Source organism: Camelus dromedarius, chromosome 8 (genome assembly GCF_036321535.1).
Source record: "Camelus dromedarius isolate mCamDro1 chromosome 8, mCamDro1.pat, whole genome shotgun sequence".
In the NCBI taxonomy this organism is placed as follows: Eukaryota; Metazoa; Chordata; class Mammalia; order Artiodactyla; family Camelidae; genus Camelus; species Camelus dromedarius.
In genome coordinates this window covers 71,258,763-71,275,187 of record NC_087443.1, presented here as the reverse complement: position 1 = coordinate 71,275,187, position 16,425 = coordinate 71,258,763, and the positions used below count along the sequence as shown (strand labels likewise).

The 16,425-nt window shown below is 35.8% G+C and overlaps 1 protein-coding gene across 2 annotated transcripts in view; it reads left to right on the top strand.

The window, feature by feature from the left end:
- Positions 1-16,425, top strand: part of PDZD8 (PDZ domain containing 8) — a 74,671-nt gene that overhangs the window by 7,362 nt on the left and 50,884 nt on the right. The gene's annotated exons all lie outside the window — the stretch shown is intronic.

Here is a 16,425-nt window from a genome sequence, read left to right as displayed (position 1 = left end):
TAACTAAAACTAACAGGCTAAAATAAATATGAAGCACTTCATACTGGCCTTCTTGTATGGCTTGTATGGCTCAGGCATTTCTAAAAAACCTCTCTATGCAAGGAAGTATATAATCTGTCTCTTCTTTTTTTTTTTCCTCTTAGTAAGATTCCCTATAGCAGGCTGAAACTTTCCAAATCAGTTGTTCAAAGAATATCTGGCATTTCATGTTAGTTTCTACCAATAAATACCTCATTTAGACTCAGCATTTCTTCCCTTCACATTCTCCATTTTCTAAGAACTGGGTCACCAGGCAACAAGTCCTATTAAATCCCTTTATTCCTTTCTGGAGCCATAGGACCTACCAACACTTTTGGCGTGGCATCAGAGACCATCACACTTCATTGGAAAGTTGTAAAGCAACTACCTGGTCATTAGCAGAAGTTGTACAGAGTAGTTTCCAAGTCTCTCTTGCCAAATTGCTAGGACTCCCATAAAACCACATACTTACCGTATTTGTACTAGGGGAAATGATGTGTAAGTTTTAATTATTTACCTTCAAATGAGTAGAGCTGCAGGTGCTAAGTAAAGACAACCCGTACTATGGAATTATTTCATTCTTTTTGGGTTGAGGCTATAGAGAAATGCTTAAATTACTATTCCAGTAAATAGAGCTTTGGATTAATGTGTACCTGAATTTAGCATTCTTTTGAGCAACAACCCTTGGACAAAAGGCCTTAATCTTCTCTTAGTCTGAGTTTCCATTATCTGTAAAATAGAAATGGAAACGATATCTAATTGGAGATAATAAATGTCACATATGTCTACCAAATAAATGTATCTTTCCTTTAGTAACTAATTGAATATACGCATTTATTGATTATCCTACCTTGGTCAGACATTTTGCTAGAGATATGTCAGACGTTTGCTGGGTGATACATTAAAAAAATTTTCCCTTTTCAAATGAGTGATAAACTCATTGTAAAAATTCAGTTAGAAAAATATGAGATGTCAAAGTGAAAAATCTCCTGTGATACGTTTTCTTAAAGCAAAGTGTTAAATTTGGAGACTATTCTTACATATTTTTTCTAAATGTATTCTAATTTGTTATTAATTTATAAAAACAGGATCATAGGTGATACCCCACTGTTAGCATCTTGCTTTTTTTTTTTTTTTTGCTTGTTTTACTCACTATATTTTAGTTTTTCAAATATACCTACTTTATTTGCTTTGACAAGTGGTTAGAATTATACTGATTGGAAGTACCGTAACTTAACCAATTCCTTGATTTTTTTTTCAGTTTTTCACTAGTACAAATAATGGTACCATAAACATCCTGTTTATATCTTTGTGTAGATACTAGGTTTTTTCTTTTGATGTTTTTAAGTTTGGTTTTTTTGTTTGGGGATTTGTTTTCCAGTTTTTTTGCAAATGTTCAACTATTATTTAGGAGCATTAAGAAGTTAAAAATGTACTTCTCTCTCTTTTAATTTTATTTTCCTGATGTATACCCAGTGTTAAGTTTGAGGTGTACACCTAACTCAATCCTCAAACACACATATACAGACCTCTTATATACTAAGGAGGTACCTGTTTTTCCCTCTGCCCTTCCCTATCCATCTCCCTCTCCTTTTCTCCTTAATAATAAAATGGGGAGTATAATATAAATGTGACTCAGAGAATTGGTTTGTAGGTATAACATGGACATTCTCCTCTATGCAGTATATATGGGTCTAACTCATTCACTGATTTACTCCACTCCTGGCAGTACTCTCTCGCTCTGAGCTTATTATCTTCTATAACTTTTCCTTCCAGTCTATTCTGGCCTCCTGGCTATTCTTACACTCCAAGCTTGTTCCCATCACAAAGCCTTTGCTAGTCTTTCTCCAGCAATGTTCTTCCCACAGATAGCCAAAGAGCTCACCCTGTCACTTTTCTGGTCCCTGCTTCCAAATCACCTTTTCAACTATCCTGTATAAAAAAGTATGTTAGCCTTTTAAAAGCAGAATTTTTTTTTTGCACAACCTTTTTATTAACACATAATGTGTGTGTGTGTTATGTTACCATGCGTGTATATAGACACTGCCCAAAACCTAGGTATAATCTGTCTCTTCTTTTTTTTTTCTTTTTTTTTTTCCCCTCTTACTAAGATTCTTACTTATACTTAATAAATTTTCACAGAGTGAACTCAGCAATGTAACTAAAGTGCTGGGATTTTGAATTTAGTCTGTCTCAAGAATACCTGTTCATTGAATTTCTTAAGCAGAATGCATGGAACATATTTTAAGCCTTTTTTTTTTAATGGTTGAAAGTTTTCATTATAAACACAGACTGATAATATGTAACTCAATTCTTCCTGATTGTAAAATCAGTATTGAAGAGAAGTGCCTCCTCCTCACACACACACGCGCACGTGCCCACAAGCATAAATGATGCTGACTGAGGTCTCCAGCAGTACACAGTGCTGACTTCAAGGTCTGTCAGGCACCTTATGGACACCATCTCTCCTCTTCTCACTTCCACGTACAAAGACAAAACACAACTGTGTTTGCAGCCTTCTCTGACACTCCAGAAGCCTTGGTTTTTAATTTCACATTCTTAGGAAAGGTCAGTATCAATAAACTAGATTATCATCCTTCCCTTGGACTAATACAGAATAACAATAAAACTTATTTTCACTCTTTTGGTGCATAAATACCAGTTTTCATGAAATCAGTGAAATGCATTAGAACATGTATTTCTTCTCTAATCAGCATGACTTTATGCCTGTGAATTCTTCATGTATTGTAGGGAGAATGGCTGATGATAATGTAGGTGGAGTACTAAAGTGTCTGTGCTTTGATTTGCATAACTTTGATAACAAAAAAAAATGCTACACAATTTTCCACTCCCCAGCATAATTCTTCCTGATATATACTTGCAACAGAAATGCTGACTAGCACAGTAAAGATGTTTTAGTTGGGTTTATTCTTTTGTATAAAGTATCTGTTGCATATACGTGGTTCATTGGTAAGGTATGTGCCAGCTGAATTTGTATTTCTAACCTCGGTCTATTTAGAAATGGTATTTCTGCTAGGATCAATTCCATATCCTACCTGTATCAATGTGCAATTATAAGTGACTTGTTTTTTACTATAAAATTTTAAGTAGCAATGATAGGGGGATAATATTTCTGTTTAGTAGCTGGCTATAAGAATCTCTGTTTTGAAAAATGACTGTGCTGTGTTCTTAGATACAGCTGTTTCATGACATCAGTATCTACTAAATAGTGCATCTGGTGTTCATGTTGTATGCTAACTCATTGTCCTTTCCACACAATAGCCTTTCATAAATATTAGATTATACTCATACTCATTACTAAGGATGAATGTGGTTGCTGACTACACAGTCTTGCTGCCTTAGTTATTTGGTCAAGCAAGTAAATAATTCAAAGCTTTTAGTTCTATGAAACTTGCCATGGCTGAAGTAAGAGCCATTCTTCTATAGCTAATTTCACTGTATAATTATTTTTATAATACATTGAAAATCTTACTGTGTTCTTACCATTATTAAGTGTAGTATTATTTTCTGTAAAACTTAGGAAGATGATGTCTGGTCTATTTTAATACTTGGAAAAGTTGTTAGTTCTCAGTATTTAGCTTTGGATTTTAATCAGGACTATAATTGCAAAATCTTGACATGGGAAGAATTTAAGCAAATGTTTGTAGCAAAATATAGTTCCTTCTGTTTGCTAATGCTGGAGTGGTAGATGGCTGAATTTAGTTCAGATGTTTTGAAATTAGTGAAGTGTGAGGAGAAAACTCATGACATTCTTAGTCTGTAGTAAAGCCCGTGAATACAGTTTATCTAAATTATAGGCCGTTTTAATTGCTCAGTTAAAATATTTGAGTAAATTATTCAAAATATGTTAATATTTAGTACTATAGACTTAGGGTTTGGACTCATTCTGAGATTCATGCCAGTCAACAAGCACTTATTAGATCAGAATCTGTGGAGCGTCTGTGCTCTTAAGGTTTCTCTTGGAAGTAATTCAGGCTCTTGCCCTAAAACAGTAGGATTAGGGGATGAGGAATGTCTGTTTACTATGGATGTTTACTAAATCATTTCTTGACTTAGTGTATCCTTGGGCAAGACATACAACTTCTAATTTTTGATACTGAATGAAATAAAAATCTAAAGATTTTAAAGTCCTTAGAGAAAAGAATTACATAAATGTTAATGTCGTATTATTATTCACTTCTGTTATTTCTGCATAGGTCTAATGTAGGAATTTTTCCTAAATATGCAGGTACAAATCATCTTTAAAAATATTTTCATTTAGTAAGTTCCAACTTTAGTTAGTGGTTGATTAAGCACTAAGAGTAGAGGAAGATAGGAATAATACTAAAATCGTTTATACTTCAGAAGATGCTTTGCTACTTTTACTTGGATAGAGAAGAATGAGGGGCGAGCTGGACAGTTACAACCTTAAAGTATTAACTTTCACCTCATTTCTCTTGTTCCGATCTTTTGCTGTTTCTTACTTCATATCTGAGGTGGAGTTTTTGTCTGATACATCTGAGTGGCTTAAGAAGATAGACCTCTGTGTTATATACTTCACTGTTCGTGTCTTTACCATAGTAGGGAGTTAACAATTTTGCCTTAAGGTGTTTTCCCTCATCCACTAGACTTCAGAAGAGATTCAGTTTACCCAGTAAATGTTTGATACTATCTTTGTTCAGGACACTATGCACTGCAAAGAGAATTAGTGCAGTGAGGAAACAAAACTGTCCTTCCTTCCTTCAAGATTTTTAAAAAATCTAGTAGTGAGAAACAGTGTACTTAAAGTAAGATAGTAAGTTACAACTTGGAACTTAAGAAGAATTGTCAGACTAAGAAGAATTGCTAAGACTAAGAATTGCCAGACTCAGTGATTTTCAAAGTGTGGTGTGGGGACCCCTTTGGATCCAAGAGGAGCCTCCCAAGTCAAAAACTATTCTTATAATAATACAAAAATGTCATTTGCCTTTTTCACTGTCTGTCTCATAAGTGTGCAGTGGAGTGGAATGTGAGCTTGTATATTCTTATGTTTAAAAGTATTATTTATAATTTCTAATGTGGTAAATATCAATAGATGTAACCCACATAAACAACAGCTTTTTGAAGTCCTTAATTTTTTTGAATGTATAGAGGTCCTGTGAACAGAATCTTTGAGAACCACTGGTCTAACCTGAAGTTTATTTATTTTTTCCGTATGTAAAGGAGGTACCCCTATTGCCTCACTTTCTGAGTCAGCTGTAATGAATATTAAATACATACATTATTTTCCGTTGCTTTAGTATTGCTTGTACATACTGGTGTTGTAAGGAGTACAGGGCTGGGATGTCTTGCAGTTTTGACTGTACCATTTACTGTGTGATCACAGAAAGCCACTTGAATTGCCCCATATTTAGTTTTTTTCACATGTAAAATAAGACTTATAATGTACATTGTTACGAGTTACGAGAATCAAGGATGTATATGAAAGTATTATGTAATTTATAGACATACTAGAATTGTATAAAGTAATTTTTATATTCTCTTATTCAAAGGCATGTGTTGGGGAATCTGGTAGAGAGAAATAGGAATTTGGATTTGAGGACAATTATCATGGTTCTGCCCACCCACCTCCCCCCCCCTTTTTTTTAAACCTTTGTGAAAGCTGAGAGTTGCGGTTCAATTGACCATAGGCTATGGTAATGGACCTTCACATTGTGGGTCGTGATGAACATAAAAAGGTAGACTTATCAGACACGGTCAAGAGAACTACTTGGTTCCCTGAGCAACTTATCTCATTTGATACTTTCTCTCTCGTGCAGATGATATCAGTTAACACTGACTCATCTTTGAGTCACCAGCTATTGAGTTCTATTATGAGGGACCTGCAGCCTCTATTATCACTCTTTTGTTCAGTGCTTCAGAAAATTGTGAAGGAGTTTAGATGTAGATAATTCTGTGCGGAATTAAGAGTTTGGATAAAAGTGAAACTTTTATATTAGGTAGAGGGTATATGGATGAGCAGGGGCGGGGTTTTTTTTTGTAACAATATTTATTATCTTTGTTCTTATTAGTTACATAACTGTTCAGGAATATTTTTTTCTCCCTAGGAGTACAGAAATTAAAATAATTTTCCCAGATACGGACTTTGTCAGCCCAATGCACACCAAGGAATTCCATAAATAGAATAGTTCTCTATGGGTTTCCTTAAGTCGGTTGCTTAATATATTCAGTTTAATATAAGCCTTAGTTAAAAAGCTTAATGACACAGAAGGTGATACGTAAGGTAGGGAGGCATACTGACTGTTACTAATTTGTTTTCTTGCACTTACAAGTTCATATCCTCACAAAGAACACAATTAAAAAAAAAAATCAACTAGTATGGTGACTGAAATCATGGCCACCTGAAGTCCAAGGAAGACAAACAGCTATAACCATGAACATCAAACGTGGTAATGTTGAGCCCTGAACTGGTTCCTTGTGGAAGGGAAGAAATTTGCTGTCTCACATGTCTGTAGGAGACCAGCCTTCAAATAGATAAGTAGAAAGTTTGATAGGAAATATTTCTAGAGCACCTTACTGTGCTGAATGCTTTATGTGAATTTTCTCATCCAGTCCTTACAGTAACCCTGTAAGATAGGTGCTAATTATTATCCTACTTTTACAATGAAGAGACTGAGGCTCTCAAAGTTTAATTAGCTTGCCCAAGGTCTCAAAGCTCCTAAGTGCTGGACCCACAATTCAGAACCAAGTCCTGACTGCTGTAAACTACCTTGTCAAAAAGAAGCTGAGAAGTGAGGGGCGGTAAGAACTTTTCATTATTTCATGTAGTCCTTATAACAGCACTGTGAGGTGGGTGCAGTTATTATCCGCCTTCTGCATATGAGGAAACTGAGGCTTAAAGTCAAGAAGTTTGCTCAAGGTCATATTGCTGGGAAGTGGCAAAGTGGGATCCCAAGCCAAGCTGTCTGGCTCCAGAGTCTGCTCTTAACCACTCTTCTGTCCTGCCTGTCAGATATGTTTCCTCCTCAGGCAACTCCTTGTTCAGTGGGAGGCAGGGGTGGTGTGGGAGAGCTGGAGAGAGACAGACACGTAAAGATGGTGATTAGAGGCATCACAGAAGTGTGCGTGAAGTGCTTTTAGAACCCAGATGAGGAAGCAATGACCAGATGGGGGGGGGGATGGGGGGAAGGTTAGAGAGGAGGTGACTTTGAAGGAGAACTTGAATAGTGAAAAGAAGCTTACCTTGTGGGGCTAAGTACGGGATCAGGGTGATTAGCAGGCAGACCAATCTCTCAGAAAAAATAATATAGCCGTACTTGCTAAGTGTGGAGGGGCTCGGTGTGTGAGTTGTCTTTTTCATGTAATATCAGTTGAACTGTTTAAGTAAATTGAAAATTTGAAATTTAGGTTCATGGTTTACCAATATAGAAAATTAAGAGTATTTCTAACCACTTGTACTTTTTCTTTCTAGTTTTATGTAGTTTTGTATTAGTGTGCTGTATTTTGCATAATAACGTGTACCATACAAGTTACGGCTAGTAGAGGTTTGTGATGAAATTTAAATAGAGCAGGAGAACTCATTATTTAAAGGACTGCTGGGGTGCCTCAGAAGAATAATAAATGGAAACACATTTTGAAAACGATCATCGCTGATTTATCTAGTTTATACATCTAGTTTGCTAGTTCGTAATGTGCGAGAGCCAAGACTGTCGGACTGAAAGGCAGAAATGACACAGAACTCTCAATTGCCTGTTTGTATCTGCTTGTTCTCTCTTCCTCAGGCAGAATGTAGTGCTGTTTGTATCCTTGAGTCTGAAATAAGACTAGTCTCTGAGTGTCTGCCTGATTGGTCTCTCTATTCTTAGGTAAGAATTTTGTTGCATATTTGTTGAAGGGATGAGATGACATTTAAGCTGACTTTAAAGGATAGTATAGCTTTAGGCACAGGAAGATGAGATGAAAGTACAGTGTAGGTAGAAGAAATAACAAAGGAACAGAATCAGGACATTTATGATGTCTTTAGGGATTCAGTGAAGAAGCCAGTTAGGTGAGACTCAAGTGCAGAGAAGGAAGAAAACCAGAATTTGTGTGCCTGTTACATGACAGGAACTCTAGGTGCTTCACATGTGTGAACTCCCTAAATCTTTGGTATAGTCCTGTGAGGTAGCTTTTTACTAAAGAAAATAAAAGAGGCTTTAGAAATTACAAAATTCTAAGTGATCATTGAAAACCTGAACCAAGCCATTGGGAACACAGAAGAATAGTAGAAGAGACATTTTAGCAACATGAATTTGGGGGAATGGAGGTGGAACTGATTGGTTGTGAGAAGGGGAGGAGTAAAAGGTAACTTCAGGTTTCTAAGTGTCTGAAATGCCAAAAAGAGAAAACAGGAGAGGAGGAACAAGTTTGAAAGAAAGTGTTCCATTTACTTTTAAGCATAAATGTATGGAACATATAGAAGCTGTGAGAGGAAATGATGTTGCTAAGGAAAGTATAAAAGAGAAAGGACACAGAAGGGGGGAACCAAAGTTGTTTGGTATACAAAACAACCTCTTCTAATTCTCCATTATGGGAAATTTCAAACTTATTCACAAGTTAAGAGAATCATTCAGTGAACCCCCATTATTTGCAGCCAGATAATCATTAACTTGTGGCCACTTTTGATCATCTGTATCTTCCCACACTCCCCTCTCCTGATTATTCTGAATCAAATCTATTATCAAATCTCAAATCTCTAAATTTGGTATGATTCTAAATTCTTTACACAACACCTTCCCTCCTTGACGAAGCCTCATCCAACCTCTGCTTGATTATTTCTAGAGGCAGAAGGCATGCCGTACACTGAGACAGCTGTGTCCTTTTCTGACTAGCTCTTACTGTTAGAAAGTTTTCCCTTTTATTGAGCTGAAAGCTCTAGCATATTTATTATTTTGGCAAGGACACAAGAACCCATGCTGAAGTCAAGAGTAGATTTAGACTTCAGAATATTTTTTTATTGGGTTTGTAGTGAACCCTTTTTCTCTAAAGATCTCAGTGTTTGCAAACAGTATTACTGTTGCCGTGTGATGGAGATGTCACCAGCTGGCATTCAGGGTGCTTATAGAGCAGTCTTGAAGAAACATCTCAGTCAGAGCAAAAACATATTTTAGATGTTAAAAAAGATTCTCTCAGATCCATATATAAGAAGAAGGCTTGGCTCCTCTTGTAGGTGTAAAATTTTAAATATGTATTTTTAAAATGTTACCAAAGTAATGCATATTTTTTAATTAAACATGTTTTTTCTTTTAAACTTTTACTGAAGTATAATTCATTGCTCAAAAAGTGAACAGAACAGCATTCAGAACAAGGAATCTAATATTACCAGCAATCAAAAAGTCCCTCATATGCCGCCTTCCCTGCTCTGTCTAAGAGTAACTACTATCCTGACTTCTACCACCGTAGCTTTGTATGTGTGTTGGGGAGAGGTGGGAGTTGCCTGTTTTTGAACTTCATAAAAATTGAGCCATAGTGTATGCATTCATTGTTTTTCTAGCTTCTTTGGCTCAATAGTATATTTGTGAGATTAATCCATGTTATTGTGTATAGATGTAGTTTTTTTTTTTTTACTATATTTGCTATGATACATTCCACTGGAAAGTACCTCAGTTTATCCCTTCTATTGTTGATGGACAGTTGCTGTTACAAATATTCTTATGCATGTCTTGGTAAACATTTACGCACATTTTTATCAGATATGTAGGATTGATGGGTCATAGATTACACATCTATTCATAAGCATAGTAGATAGTGCCACACAGTTTTCAAAGCAGTTATAATAGCATGGTAGCAGTTTCACATCCTTTTCAGCATTTGATATTGTCTGTCTTTTCATTTGAGTTAATGTACATAACTTAAAAATCAAGTATAATATAGGACTTATGATTAAAATCAGCTGTTACTTCCCTAAACCCTCTTCTTTCCTCCCCTAAGTCACATTCTTTAGGAGCAACCATTTAAAACTACTATTTCTGTTTTTAACAACTTATAAGAGGCAGTGATTAATAACATGGGTTTTGGAGCTAGATTGCTTAGATTATTTTCTTGACTCCACCACTTACTGTGTAACTTTGAGCAAGTTATTTAACCTCTCTGTGTCTCAGTTTCCTCCTGTACAAAATGGGAATTAATTATAGTACCTACCTCATAGAATTATTGTGAGAATTAATAAATGTAATGCCTTTTACATAGTGAGTACTCAGTTAAATGTTAGCTATACTAATTAGTTTTAGTGTTACTCTGTATTACTCAAAAAAGTCATACAACTGTCTTGATTTTTTAATCAGATAAGTCTAATGAAACATTTACATATCAAAGCAATGACAAGAGCAATTATCTCTAGATAATTGGGTTAGATTTTTTTTAAAATAGCTTTATTTAAATATAATTCATATTCCATACAGTTCACTTGTTTAAAGCTTACAATTCAGTGATTTTTAGTATATTCACAGACATGTACAACCGTCACCATGGTCAATTTTAAAACATTTTTGTCACCTCAAAAACAAAATCCCATACCCTCACCCATCATCCTTCTTACCCACCTACCACCCCTAACCCTAAGCAACTATTAATTACTTTCTGTCTCTGCTGACTCCTCTATTCTGGATTTTCATATAAGTGAAATTATATAATTTGTGGCTTTGGGGGCTTATTAGCTGTATCTATTTGGAATATTTTTTCTGCTCCTCTCCCTCCCCTCCCCTTCCTACCCCTCTCTTTCTTTCCCCTCCCCCTGGCACTCCTGTTATGTGTATGTTGGTGTACTTAATAGTATCCCACATTTCTCTAAGGCTCAGTTCATTTTTCTTCATTTTTGTTCCTCTTACATAACCTCTGTTGCTCTGTCTTCAAATTCACAATTTTCTTTTTCTTCTGCCAGTTCACATCTACTGTTCATAGCCCTTTTGGTGGGTTTTAAAATTTCAATTATTGTACTTTTCAACTCCAGAATTCCCACTTAGTTTTTAAAATTATTTCTGTGTCTGTTGATATTATGTATTTGATGTGACATCATCATAATACTGCCCTTTACTTCTTCAATCATGCTTTAAAATTTGTGTGAACATATTTGTAAGAGCTGTTTTAAAGTCTTTTTCTGTTAAATCCAACACCTGATGACTCTAACTGGCAGTTTCTTTTGCCTGCTTTGTTTCTGCTTTATGGATCATGCTTTCCTGTTTCTTTGTATGCCTTATAATTTTTGTTGGGAACCAAATATTTTAGATAATATACTATAGCAACTCTGGATACTGGTCCTGCTGTCCCAGGGCTTGTTATTTGTTTGTTTTTTAGTCATTTGCCTGGATTATTTTAGTGGAGTGTTGAGTCTCTGACATTGTACCTATTGTTTTCAACAATGCCCTGAGGCACAAATTGTTCTAAAAATGAATCCAGTCAAATTGTGGCTCCTTTGAAGGAGTAGTTTCTGAAGTTAGTGTTTGATATTTGTTTTGACCCTAGGAAAGCTCCTCCCAGCTGTGTTAGTTCCTGGTTCTCTCCTGCAAGCTAGGCAGCCTTTATCGTAGGCTGTATCTTCATTAAATCCATGAATCTCTTCCCATTAGCCTTTCATCTCAACCTCCATTGTTCATGAGAACATTTTTAAATTTGAGCTTTTTCATATTCTATTGTAAACAGTTCCTTTGGGAAGAGTTTAGAAGCTGTTTCATGGCCTGCTTTCCCTCTCCTCCCTTGGCAAAATCTTTGAGCCAGGGCTCTGGAGTTAGGGATGGGGACAATGGCAAGTTTCTCTGTGAATGACACTCCCACTCTAACTATTGGGTGCTAGATGGAGATAGGATGAGAGGTGGTAGCAGCCTGAGGACATCTTGGCATAGAACCACTGTGACATGAGCCAGGTCAAGGACAGTCAAGGCCCCTGTTTTCTTAGTGTTTTTGGCCCAAGGTTGAGTCACTGTTCCACAGGTGGGGACTGTGTCAGTGAAAGGAGTTGCCAATCTCTTGACCACACTTGCCCCGAACTTAGCCTAGTAATAGGTAGCTAAGGGCCAGATGAGAAACACTGATGCCTGCTCTTCCCTTTGGGAAGAAAGCCCTCTAACAGGGAGCTAGAGGGGGTGAGGCAGCCTGTGTTCTTGGCTTTAGCAGTCTATCTCTTCCGGGCTGAGCTTGTTGGAGGGAGCAGTCTTGGTTCAGACACCACAGACTCTCACCTTTCTTGCCATATTTTTGTGGATTTTCTTGAATAGAATTTTCTTTGTTTGCTGTTTGTTTTTAGGACCATTTGCAGAGGCTTTAATTTTTGTTTAAATAATTTTCACCAGGTTCATGGGGGAGCAGGTTGGTGGAGCTTCTCATACTATCATGATAGAAGTACATCTTCCCAAGTTGTTGTTTTTTTTTAATTGAAGTGTAGTGATTTACAATATTAGTTTCAGATGTACAACAAAGTGATTCAGTTTTATATATATATTTATGTGTGTGTGTGTGTGTATATGTATATCTATATACACACACATTCATACATATTTTTTCTTTTCAGATTCTTTTCCGTTATGGGTTATTACAAGAAATTAAATATAGTTCCCTGTGCTATTTAGTAGGCCCTTGTTGTTTATCTATCTTATATATACTAACATGTGTCTGTTAATCACCAACCCCTAATTTATCCCTCCAGCCTCTTTCCCCTTTGGTAATCATAGTTTGTTTTCTATGTCTGTGAGTCTGGTTAAATAGAATTTGTATCTTTTTAGATTTCACACAGAAGTGATATCATATGATACTTGTCTTTATCTGACGTAACTTCACTCAATATGATAATCTCTAGGTCCATCCATGTTGCTGTAAAGAGCATTATTTCATTCTTTTTATGGGTGAGTAATATACCACATCTTCTCTATCCAGTCATTTGTTGGTGGACATTTAGGTTGTTTCCATGACTTGCCTATTGTAAATAGTGCTGCTGTGAACATTGGGGTACATGTATCTTTTTGAATTACAGTTTTCTCTGGATGTATGCCCAGGAGTGAGGTTGCTGGATCATATGGTAACTCCATTTTTAGTTTTTTAAGGAACCTCCATACTGTCCTCCATAGTGGCTACACCAGTTTACATTCCCACCAACAGTGTAGGAGGGTTCCCTTTTCTCCATACCCTCCCCAGCGTTTGTTATTTGTAGACTTTTTAATGATGGCCATTCTGACTGGTGTGAGATGTTACCTCCTTGTACTTTTGATTTGCATTTCTCTAATAATTAGCAGTGTTAAGCAACTTTTCATGTGCCTGTTGGCCATCTGGATGTCTTTTTTGGAGAAATGTCTATTTAGGTCTTCTGCCCATTTTTGACTGGGTTTTTTGTTTTTCAGATATTGAGCTGTATGAGCTGTTTGTATGTTTTGGAAATTAGCCCTTGTCAGTCTCGTTGTTTGCAAATACTTTCTCCCGTTCTGTAGGTTGTCTTTTCGTTTTGTTGATGGTCTCTTTTGCGATGCAAAGCTTTTAAGTTTAATTAGGTTTCATTTGTGGGGTTTGTTCTGTTTTGTTTTGTTTTGCTTTTATTTCCATTACTCTAGAAGACAGATCCAAAAAATATTGTTGCAATTTACGTCAGAGAGTGTTCTGCCTATGTTTTCCCTCTAGGAATTTTATGGTATCCAGTCTTACATTTAGGTATTTAATCCATTTTGAGTTTATTTTTGTATATGGTATTAGAGAATGTTCTCATTTCATTCTTTGACTTGTAGCTTTCCAGTTTTCCCAGCACCACTTATTGAAGAGATTGTCTTTTCTCCATTGTATGTATATTCTTGCCTCCTCTGTCATAGATTAATTGACCATAAGTGCATGGATTTATTTCCAGGCTTCCTATCCTTTTCTGTTGATCTGTGCGGCTGTTTTTGTGCCAGTACCATACCATTTTGATTTGTAGCTTTGTAGTGTAGTCTGAAGTCAGGGAGTGGGATTCCTCCAGCTCTGTTCTTCTTTCTCAAGATTGGTTTGGCTGTTTGGGGTTTTTGTGTTTACATACAAATTTAAAAATTTTTTTGTTTCAGTTCTGTGAAAAATGTCATTGGCAATTTGATAGGGATGCATTAAATCTGTATATTGCCTTGGGTAGTATGGCCATTTTAACAATATTGAGTCTTCCAATCCAAAAATACAGTGTATCTTTCATCTGTTTGTGTCATCTTCAGTTTCTTTCATCAGTGTCTTCTACGGAGTACAGGTCCTATGCCTCCTTAGGTAGGTTTATTTCCAGATATTTTATTCTATTTGTTGCAGTGCTAAATGGGATTGTTTCCTTAATTTCTTTTTCTATTTTGTTGTTAGTGTATAGAAATGCAACGTATTTCTGTATATTAATTTTGTATCCTGCAACTTTATCAAATTCATTGATAAGCTCTAGTAGTTTTCTGGTAGCATCTTTAGGATTTTCTATGTATAGTATCATGTCATCTGCAAACAGTGGCAGTTTTACTTCTTTTCCAATTTGGATTCCTTTTCTTTCTTTTTCTTCTCTGATTGCTGTAGCTAGGACTTCCAAAACTATGTTGAATAAAAGTGGCAAGGGTGGATAGCCTTGTCTTGTTCCCGATCTTAGAAGAAATGCTTTCAGCTTTTCACCATTGGGAATGTTAGCTGCAGGTTTGTCATATATGACCTTTATTATGTTGAGTTATGTTCCCTCTGCACTCACCTTCTGGAGAGTTTTTTTATCATAAATGGATGTTGAATTTTATCATAGCTTTTTCTGCATCCATTGAGATGACCATATGGTTTTTATTCAATTTGTTAACATGGTATGTCACATTGATTGAATTCCAGGTTGGTTTTGAAAGTTTTCTACAAGAGGAAGTACAGGTAGCTTGTAAAAATCTAGTTTTCTGAAAACTAGAGAAAACATTGACATTTTTAAGTTGATAGTTCAACAGGAGATAAAGGCTAATGAATTTTGAAGGATTTTGTGATAAGATGGGTAGAAAGGGAGGGGGATAGAAGCCTCCTTCACTGTCAGGATTCCCTTATGGGTATGAGACACTTAAAGGCTTGGACTAAAGTTTTGAAAAACCAAGTGTTCTTAGAGAATGTGAATGTGTGGGTTCTGTTTATTAGCTTGTTGAACAAATAGATTTATCCCACTGTTTAGTGTGTTGTTTTTAAACATTTAATTTTAAACATTAAATGGAATACATTTTTCCGATTTTAGTTTATTTTTATGCATAAATTCTTTTAGGAGACCCCCCCCCAAAGCATCACTAAATCCAAATTAGATTTTACTACATACAACATGGAAGTCACACCCAAAAAGATTTGTATTGAATTTCAGCTTTATGCTTGACAAGAAAAATTGATTAATAAAACAGCTGTGATTTAGCAAACTTGGGATTATTATATTCAAAGTTGCTAGTGTATATAGTGATATTTGTGATTTTTTTTATCCAATGACAGAGTTATATGTTCTTCAGGAGCCTTATGTGTTAAAAACACTCAACTACAACATTATATTAATATAATAGATATAGTTCTTAATTTTTTTCTTCTCAAAAATTTGGTGCCAGCCTGTGTGAATCAAATGATTTCAATGGAAATTAAAAACCAAAGGGGGCTTTCTTTTTTCCATCTAGTTCAGAAGCAGGAGAAAAGCACTGAGCATTATCTGTATACCTAATGAGCTTTCCCTAAAAAGTCTTTTCTTTGATCCTGTTCATTGGACACTGTAAAACAGTATTTCTCCCCCTCTGTTCATATCTTTCAGTATAAATTGTCATATTTTCTAAATGTTTATTTCACTTTTAATGTTAGATTTTTATAAATCAGCTCATCACATACTTCAGTCTTTAGAGTGTGTGTGAAAGGTACAGACAGTTTTGAGACCAGATTGCATTTGAGATTTCAAGACATAAATGCCCAGCAGTTTAAGTGACAGCAAGAATAAGAGAGTGAAATCAGTATATATGGTCTGCTGCGATCTGGGACCTAAAGCCAGTTATAGAACGTGTTTAGGGTTTGGATAAGCTTTGAGGAGTAGGGGGAAACCTGTTGGTACGAAATACTTGAAAACAGGGTATCCTCTGGATACATGAGGTGACTGCCTAGATTGGAAGGTTTCTAATGAGGAAAAATAGTATTGAAAAGATTAATTATGGTAGTCCTTGAAAGTGAGACCAAGAACTTTTGACTGTCTTTTTAGTGTGTGGTTAGTGAGAAGGCATTAAAGCTTTTTAAGCAGACAAATGTCATCTAGTGACAGTGTATGAAGTGAATTGAAAACTGCAGGCCCTCAAGCCCAGTTTTCTCTCATTTTCTTTGTCCTTTGCTTTCGTGGATGAGTACAGATTATGTTTCAAATTAAAGTTTTTTTAAGCCTATAGTTTGTAACTGAAACTTCTCCATAAAAACCAAGAGTATTAACAATGAGCACATAAAAGC